Source organism: the organism of the source record quoted next, unplaced genomic scaffold (genome assembly GCF_019419815.1).
Source record: "Pyrus x bretschneideri cultivar Hongxiangsu unplaced genomic scaffold, Pyrus_bretschneideri_v1 Contig16, whole genome shotgun sequence".
Taxonomy (NCBI): domain Eukaryota; kingdom Viridiplantae; phylum Streptophyta; class Magnoliopsida; order Rosales; family Rosaceae; genus Pyrus; species Pyrus x bretschneideri.
Genome location: NW_025999457.1, coordinates 4,763,660 through 4,773,733, shown reverse-complemented (window position 1 = coordinate 4,773,733; position 10,074 = coordinate 4,763,660).

Genomic DNA, 10,074 nt, shown 5'->3' with positions numbered 1-10,074 from the left:
AAGAATGCACTTAGTTCCAATAATATCTGTGCAGTCCCAGTAGGGAGGCTTTTGCGTATGGCAATTGGAAAGAACTGTCGCATTAAAACATGCCAATCATGACTTTTAAGTCCCCTTACGATCTTTTCCTTTACATGCACAAGCCGTGAAATATTGGATGAGTAATTGTCAGGCACTTGTATTGAGGCTAAAACCTTGTAAAACAATTCATTCTCTAATGGTTTCATAGCATATGCACCGGGAGGCATCTTTGGCTTTCCATTGACAAATTTTCTGTGCAATTCCGGTTTCATGCCCATCAATTCCAGGTCCAACCTTGCATTCAAGTTATCCTTGTTTTTCCCAACAATACCCAACAGAGTTGCAACCAAACTTTCAGTGACATTTTTTTCAATGTACATGACATCAAGGCAATGTCGAAGGACAAGATGTTCCCAATACGGCAACTTGAAGAAAATACTATGTTTCTTCCATGCCCAACTGTTGGTCTAAGTGGTGGTCTTTTTTCTCCAACCTCTTTCCGTGGGGTCTTACCATATTTGAACCGTAAAATGGACAACCGCCGACGACATTCACATCCAGTCAAGGGGGAAGGTGCTTGCTCTCTTTCGTCAGAAAGACTAAAGGTTTTCCTCTGTCGATGAAAAACATGTGACATGGGCAAGAAACGACAGTGACCTATATAACAATATTTCCTACCCTTTTTTAGATATGTCGACTCAGTCTTGTAGTTGCAATGAGGACATGCTAATTTCCCATGTGTGCTCTAACCGGACAAGTTTCCATAGGCGGGGAAGTTGCTAATAGTCCACAAAATAGATGCTCGTAAGGTGAAGGTCTCTTGCCTAAACGTATCATAAGTGGGAACCCCTGAGGTCCACAATACCTTTAGCTCGTCTATTAATGGTTCAAGCTATACGTCAATATCATTTCCCGGAGATTCTTTTCCCAGTAGTAAAAAAGCCATCAATATGAACGGTGCTTTCATACACAACCAAGGTGGTAAATTGTATACAACCAACAATAGTGGCCAGGTGCTATAGTTGGTGCTGCATTTTCCGAAGAGGTTGAATCCGTCACTTACCAACGCAAGATGTACATTGCGCGTTTCCCCACCAAATGTTGGAAATTTCAAATCTAATTGCTTCCATGCAAAGGAATCAATTGGATGTCTTAAGAAGCCATCCTCGAAGCGAAAAAACCCATGCCAACACATATCTTCACTGGTGTGCCGAGACATGTAAAGCCTTTGTAAGCGAGGTGTAATAGGAAAATATGTTAGCACCTTCCGAGGTATTATCTTTTTACTGCTTGGCGCTGTCTCATCAACCTCGGTTGTATATTTGGACACACCACATATATGACAAACATCCAAACCACTGTTATGTTTCCAATACAACATACAGTCATTTTCATATGCATGGATCTTTTGGTGAGGCAACATGAAAATTTTCAGCAATCCTTTTGTACTCATCACGTTCTTTGGTAAAGAATGACCATTTGGGAGTATATGTTTCAAAAGCTGAAGATTAGCTTGCACTGCACTTTCGCTACACCCATATAAGCACTTATTTTGAAATACTCGTATTAGGAAGTCCATTTTCTTCATACCACAACTCGGATATAATTCCATGTTGGCGTCTTACAGCATGGCTTCAAAATTACGTGCATATGCAGGTATTGAAGCTTTCTGCCTACTGTGATTATTAATAGGCATGCCACCCATTACACTAGGACCAGAGAAAATATCTTCAAGGAAGGGGCCTAGTTCACAATGAGAATGATTAACAGCAGCACTTTGTTATGCAGCTTGGCTACTTGGAAGAGGGTCACCAAATGTCTCTCCATGCCATACCCATGAGTCTTCCAAGTATGAACGATCCATACCTTCAACAATTAGATGCGCTTCGACTTCATTGTTACTCAACCATAACCTATTCAAGCATTTAGCACATGGACATTTGATGTTGCCATCATGAGAAAAAACTTGCAATGAGTTTGAGATAAATTTTGCTAGCCTTGTTCTGTAATCCTCTGTAAACGGATTCAAAGTGGCCCAACTTTTGTCCACCATGACTGAATATAAGCAATAATTTCCAGAATTGGAACAATAAGGTGCCTAAAAATGAATGAACCCACCCTCTCTCTCCCCCCTCCCCCCCTCATAATTGCGCACCCAAACCCTATGGAAAATGCAATAGTCAGAAAAGGAATTGAATGGCAAATCCTACAGTGAGATAAGGAATTGTAACCTATATTCATATTAGAGATAAGCATAAATATTGGAAAAGATTTATAAGATCTTCGAAAAGTGTAGAGAAATGAGTACCTATGCATGTATAGCACATTTTATTGAAATGGTTGAAGAACCATTTTAATCAAAACAGAAAGGAATATGCAATTTTTAACACCCTAACCACCATTATCACTTTTATACCTTATTGTGGTTTCATAAGCTTCTCATTTTCTTAGTATGAAGCTCTCTTTGCAGGCCAAAATTATAATAATAATAACAATACTAATTCAAACAGTAATGGAGATTACCAAGGAAATGAGTTTTAGGTTCTGAATGATTTACTGATTCCCATCCATTTGGTGTGAAGACTTTCTTTGTTTCATGTTAGGTGACGCACAAACTCTCACAAATGGTGGTTTGACAACCGACCTTGCTCCTAACAAACTGCAAGAACAGAAATTACATCATATGAAAATAGTTAAAAATTATTCTTTCATGGTAAGTCATAAGGCTCGAAACTTTCTATCAAAATAATTTAGAACCTCAAATAGAGAACAAAACTTCTATATTGACAATAACAACCCCGAACAATGAACGAAACATTGAACTGAAATCAAATCATGTCATACCTTTTTAGGTGATGCCCCTATCAGGACATCAGATAATGTACCTAAGAATGGACTGAAAAGTGGCAATGAGAAGAAAACCAAGCAATAAATAGAAGCAAATGCTTCATGATAAAAATTGGGTTCCGATGTACGACAAAAAATTATAGTGCTTAGACTACTGTCGCAGGTGAGAGTAGCAAAAGGGAGACCCCAACATTCATTGATAGAGAGAATGTGTTTGTGCCAATAAAAGCCTCCTTGAAGTTAGAGAGAGAAATGAAGTACTACTCTACCGCTCTTTGATTATTCCTTCTAGATGTTATTAGATCATCTATGTCATCTGTGGAGGAATATACCATATGGGTTTGCTCACCCCCCCCCCCCGCCGCAACTGGTAAAAAAAAAACAATGCAAGCTCAAGCTAAGGATGTCTGCATCTACTAGACAAAGAAGTCAATGCCTACAAGCAGTTAGTAGGCAAACCTGGAATATGAAGACTCAGACTGTCAAACAGAACCATTAAAGATGCTTACTTCAACCTTAAGCTGGTTCTTCACATATAAGATGGTAGTAATACCTTTTCATAGAACACGAACACACTAAAAAAAATTTATCCAAAAATAGAGTGTGTTGTTTTTAGCATGTGCTTCAAAAAAATTTCAATATGATTGTCGGACCGCCATGTGATATTATGTTTATATTTCATATAAATAATACATATCTAATTAATGTATATCAACTGTCATTCACTCATAATTTAGCTAATGAATATGCATAACTATGTGACTGAAGAAAGACAGAGCTCTTTAGCAAAGACGTGTTGAGCACCCCATGGGATTATGGAATGTTAATCCATCACTCTTGGAGAGCGGTGGAAAAGCTCTAATGAGGGAAAATCGCATAGTTATATCTATTGACAAGACAAAATGAATGCACGTAGGTAAACAGCAGGGAGTTGTCCAACAAAGGTAATGTCGCTTCCTCGTCCACTAATAATAACATTGTTTTGAAGGTGTAGACCACATAACGAAGCATGAAATCTAGCTTAACTATTAGTTCTCATGCAATGGTAGTAGGTATCAGCTAAAAAGCATACCAAAACTTAAAAACAGACAAAATATCATATGCAAGTTCATTCATAGCCATGTTTCAATAAGCCAGACTTTCTCTACCAAAGTCCTTTTTTGTGTTTATGGTGTTTACAGAACATACACACAAAATGCGATATCCTTATAGCATAAGCTTAACCAACAGTGGAGCTTTACATAGATATTTCTACTTATATCCCTTTTCTTTCAGTTTCTACAAGCTATAAGGATAGTAGTTTGTAAAAAAAACGTAGTTGCGATTTTGCCTAACTCGTGCTTTCGTTGAAACAGTAAACGAATTCGTATATTTATATAACAAGAAATGAACACCTAGCTTATATCTGCAAGAACAATAATAAGCTTAAACCCTGTATGGTTTCCAGTTTGATCCAACTTAAACAGATAGAAGATGCACTTCAAACCCAACTTCTAAAAACTCCAAAGATTCGAAGACTTAATAAACAAATTGAAAAGTTAGATCTTAAAAATGCTGAATATTAAATATAAGAAACACAAAATTACTTGTTTTTACTCCCTAAAAGCAATTCAATGTGTTGCAGCCCTAAATTGATTGTACGAAACCCAACTAAAAATAAATAATGAACCGAAAAGCTTAATATGATGAGAAATTGAAGCAGATAACCAGCATCGTGGGAGTGGAGCTTCCGCTGCCCACGCCCGTCGCCAACTAAACGAGGCCGCTCATAGTCTTGACCGCTACGCCTTGTCCACATCCTGCAAGCGCAACTGGTTCGCGGAACTACCCGACTTCATCACCGATGCAATAATGGCCGAGAGATGCAATTAGGGTCCAGGGCTCTATCCTTCTATGGGTTTTGGCCTCTCTATCTCCCTTTTGTATTTGACTTGCATACATAGGTCCTGAAAAGCAATATATATCCTAGCTTTGAAAACAAAAAAATTAACCAGCACCACTCAGGCGCTAACAAAATAAATAATGAAATAAAAAAGTAGAAGAAAAGTAATTTTAAGAACAGACACCAATATTGGTGGCTGATTTTTTAAGGCCATTGATATCAGTGGCATCCTACTGCAAAGCCACTAAAAAATATTAAGAGTAGCAACTTTATATCTATGGCCACCAATTGCAAGGGGTGGGCAAAAAATGGTGTGTAATGAGCATAATTCTAGTAGTGCAAATATGTTGTCAATAAAGATCATCTTTTTATCAACAAAACAATTGATTAGAAATCTAAAGGATCATGCCCCAGCAGATAGAACAGTCAAAACACCCAGGTAGAAGAAGCTCTAAACTAGCTAACATAATATCTTCTAAAACATCACTACATAAATCATTGTTATTCTTATCTAGTGTCTCAGTATAGAGAGATTTTACTACATATTCTAACAAGAATGATGCAAAGAGATTACATTTGATAGACTACATATGTACCACCTTTCTAATAAAAGGAACACACACCGATATAAGTAGGTCGAGTGATGTTAGAATATGTCCATCTATTTTAGGAGGTCAAGGGCAAGCGCAGTGAAATTACCCTTACTGTTCTCTCTAAACAATAATTACATTTGTGCAAGTACACTCGTTTGAAAAGAGGAAAGGTAAGGGTGATTACTATTCACAAATATATTTTCATTTTGTATGCCTTGTAATTGTGCACTTAGCAAGTTTGTTTTTTGAAAATAAAACTCCATGTTTAACTCTAATAATTTAATTTTAAATACAAAGCAAAACATAGCATGACAAACAAGCATAATAATTAGGCATAAAAAGTGAAGGAAAAATATGGTTGAACTTTGGGAGTTTGCTTAAATGTGTTGTTAAACAAAATTTTGTGTTTTTATTTTGCAATTTTTCGGAATTCGTTGGATTGTTTTACCTTTAGATTAATCATGGCTGTTGATTTCCAAGACATGGCACAACCTATAATTTTCAATTTTTTTAATGTTGGAAATCTAACAGTCCAGACAAGAAGATCTAATGGCTAAAGGCAAGGCTTTTGCCTCATTGGGTTGCGCGTGGTGGATCCATGCTTACATCAGCTTCAATTGCCTGCAGGCGCAAGTTTATGCTTTGTAAGACCCCATATTTTAAAAATAAATATTTGTTATTATTATTATATACCACGTGCCTAGCTCCTATCAGTACTAGTCTTAATTATCTTGGGAGAGAGAAATGGGTGATTAGTAAGCACTCTAGTTTGCTGATTTTGTAAGGCTATTTACTTGGACGTGTCATCCTTTGCACGCATGCAATTGACACCTTCCATAACTAGTGACTAAGATCTTGATGCTACATTAGGTGTCGCAAAGAAAGTATCACCTTCATACATACGTAGGAGTTTATGGATAGGACTTCATATATTTCATTGTATATTTTCCTTGGACATCAAGTCTTGGAGCCGTTCTATTTCCCTATAAATAGGAGCAAAGGCTCCATTCTTTTGAAACCATAGAAGCATGCAATGCATGCATTACGTAGATATGATGTATATATAGCATATATCTATGTATATATATGTATGTACGTGTGTGGGTATATATATTATATATGTATAGAAAGAGATAGCGAGCTAGGGTTTGAGGTTTGTGGAAAGGTTAGTTGGATTGTCTTGCCAAAGCTCAGCTTTATCGAGGTGAGTGGTATATGTAATGTGTTTAAAATATTCTTATTTTCTGATAAATGAAAACCATGAGATATCATGGGTTTTGAGCTATTTTTAAATATCTCTCTATTTCAAGTCAAGCATGTTGGATTTTGTGAAGTACTTTCAGAGTTATTGTATATATCTAATCAGTGAACTGTTTGAGATGTTAATGGAGCATGAGAACTTTGGTGTTGCATTAATCCGAGGGGTAAATGTGAACTGCACACGGGGACATTGGGGTAGATGGCCATTAGGGATCGTGGTGCGTTATAATTTATGAAGGATATAATGAACACGTGAAGGGATGATGTGATATGGCATTATGTGTATAATGATTTGATATTATTATCCTATTTTATAGTGTGATTAAAATAGCAAGCTTGACTGGCATATTATATATTCTACTCACTGAGCGACGGTGGTTGTTGCTCACCCTTCACTTATTATTTTATAGATGAGTTATTTGGTAAGACAGGCGTTAGAAGAGCTGAGGTTGTGATTGAGGAGAAATTTAAGAGCTGAGGTTGTGATTGAGGAGAAATTTAAGGATATAATTTATTACTGATGTACACCTTGTAAGGATTTTGGAGTTATTTTTAATAAGAGGAGTTCATTTTCCAACCTGTGTCAATTTTCCTCTTATTTATTTAGCTTTTAACTCACGTTTCGGATTCAGGTTTGAGTTTTTATTACTGACCAGGGTTCGGGGCGTGTCATGCTTGAACAGGCAGGGTAGCCTAATGGGCTACTGCCCTTGCTCCAATTGTCCGTACGCGCAAGGTCAAGCTTGAACAAACTGGGATATTGCCTTTACTTTAATTGTCTCAATGACTTTGAAACGGTGGAGATCAGAGGCGAACCTACTTAAGGGCAAGGGAGGTCAGCTGATCTTCCAAACTTCGTTGAATCTCCATGGATGACTTAGGTGCTGCCCTTTTGAAGGTTGGAGTTGCCTTCATATATGTCTTCCAACTGCTTCATAAAATGCCATAGAGAGGAGCTTGGACTACTGGGTTGCAGGGCATGCTTAAATTTGGGCATAGCACAAAGGATGTTTTGCGCACAACAATTATGCTGCTTGCCGCACCTTTCAACTCCTATTATTAGTATTTTATACTTCTTTATAATTATAGTTGGTCGAAATTTTTTGTTTACAGTCTAGTCCTAATATTGTTTGCCTCTAACTTGTTTGTTGGTTGTGATTACAATTGTGGGATGAAAGTAAGAATGAAGTAAAAGACTATCCAAAAATGCAAAGTAAATGAAATGGTAATCTCAAAGAATGAACAAAGCATCTCATTCTTGAACAAACATATTAACGAGATGCAATGATATCAATCAATTTGTTAGTGTGTTCAAGATAAGTGTGTTCCTTAATTAAGCATTCATATGGGAGTAGTCTTGGAACATGTAGTTACCCATGCAATTGAGGCCTTAACAGGTGTGCAATATGCCTCTGCAAATGACTTCAAGTCTTCTAAGAGTTGATGAAATGGTAATTTGCATGCTATTTTTGTCTAAAAGATTTTGTGTGACGCGTGCTCTCTTTTTACTAAACCCCTCCTCTCGGTTCCCCACCCCCTCCCCCTTCCCCCCTCCCAAATAATATTTTCTAGATCTACCACTAGTGAAGATGATTTTTTTGAGTTGGAGGTAAGTCAACCACACACATTACTGGAATTTAGTGCACAAGTGGAGTACCACCCCTTGTTCAGGTCATACTGAAAACTCTCTCTATGGAGTTGCTTTTTCTATGGGCGTATTTATGGTCATTTTGTCTGATTCGCGCCTTTTTCAGTCAACCCACATAGAGACTTAAAGCAGGAGTTAAAAGTTAAAATGTAGGATGACGTTGCTACTTAGAGAAATGGGTGCAAATGATGTCACTTTGACTTGTGTGGGGTTATGTCACACCCCAAAACTCGAGGTGTGAGATTAAGAGAAATAAATAGAATAAAAATGTTGTTTAAGGGTGTAAAACAAATATTAGCTTAAGATTATGTCAATGAAGATTTAAACTCAACAAATACATTAAACCAAACTACAAAGGTAACTTAAAGAAATAGAATTAAAGACTTCTTGCTGTAATACAAACTGCAGAAACAACAAGTACCGTAAAATTCACCAAAAATAAGTCATCTAACTAAAAAGTATGAAATTTTCCAGATTCAAATTAGACACCTAAAACGAAGTTGTGTTAAAATTTCAAGGATTTTCGAGTTCGGGAAGTATAGGAAAATGGAAATCTAAAACAGGCATGCTGCTGTTTTTCTTCAAAAAAAAAAAAAAAACAATTTTAGCAGCACCAAGTCACTTTGAAAATAAAGCTGATTATGTTCCAAAGGGTAAAAATCTGAAATTTTCAAAATGCAACCTAGGTAGTAGATAAACACCCACAATTTTAAACATAACCAAGTTCATAGTGGTTCTCCAAAGGCAATTCATTAAGCCTTACAGATTATAACGAGTTCATAAAAGACCTTGAAGGCTTCTTACAAGAAAAACATATTCAGGTCATTTGATGAAAATGTACATGAGCATAAATTATACAAGCCAAAAGACAAGTAATTATATATACATGGTTTTCATTGCCCAAGTAGGTAGAGACAGTAACCCATTGTGGCCTACGCCTTCTTAGTCTACAATGCAACAAAAAGATCATTTACAAACTAAGACTAACTATACAAACACTTTGGTAGCTCACCCAAAAGATATACATCTAGACTCCCTTCTACTAGTCCAGACTAGAGCTGCAACTCGAAATTCAGCTAGTCAACCCTACACCGCCTGAAAACACATTTATAGAAAAATAGGTGAGCATAAATTAAAGATCAAATGTGAATGAAGAAGATGGCTGAACTTTATCAGTTTGTTTTAGTGTGTTTAATTTTAAGTGTGTTCTAGAACAAAATTTTGTATCTTTTAGGAATTTTTTGCATTTTTTTTTTTAATTTTTTGCCTTGAATTAATTATGGCCGTTAGTTTTTAAAATTTTTCTAAATCAAATACACCTCATTATGCAATGTAGCACAACTTATAATTTTTCATTTTTTTTTTTAACATGGAAAATCCAGTGGCCTCACATTCGCGTCCTCGGCAGCTGGTGCGTGAGGCTAAATGCTATGTGAACATGTAGGTGATGTGTTTTCCCAAGAAGTTCAGTGCTTGTTGATTCTATAGCCGATTTTGATACGATCATTTTGCCTTATTCTCCTGAGAAGCTTTTCCTAGTCAACTCACACTATCACACAGACTAATAGGAGTTAAAATTAAAAGTTAGGATGACGTTCCAACATAGAGAAATGGGTGCAAATGATGTCAGTGGGATTACATTTGTTTATTGCAGGAAATGAAATTTCAAGAATCCAATTAGTATGTACGCATTCCCGCTCAAAAGGCTTTAGGTATATATATGGGAAAATGATTTATCGCTGGATTTTTTTTTAGGGATTCAAATGATTTTGTAAGGTACTATTTATATTTTATTTTAAATTTTAAATTTTAAATGATTTTTT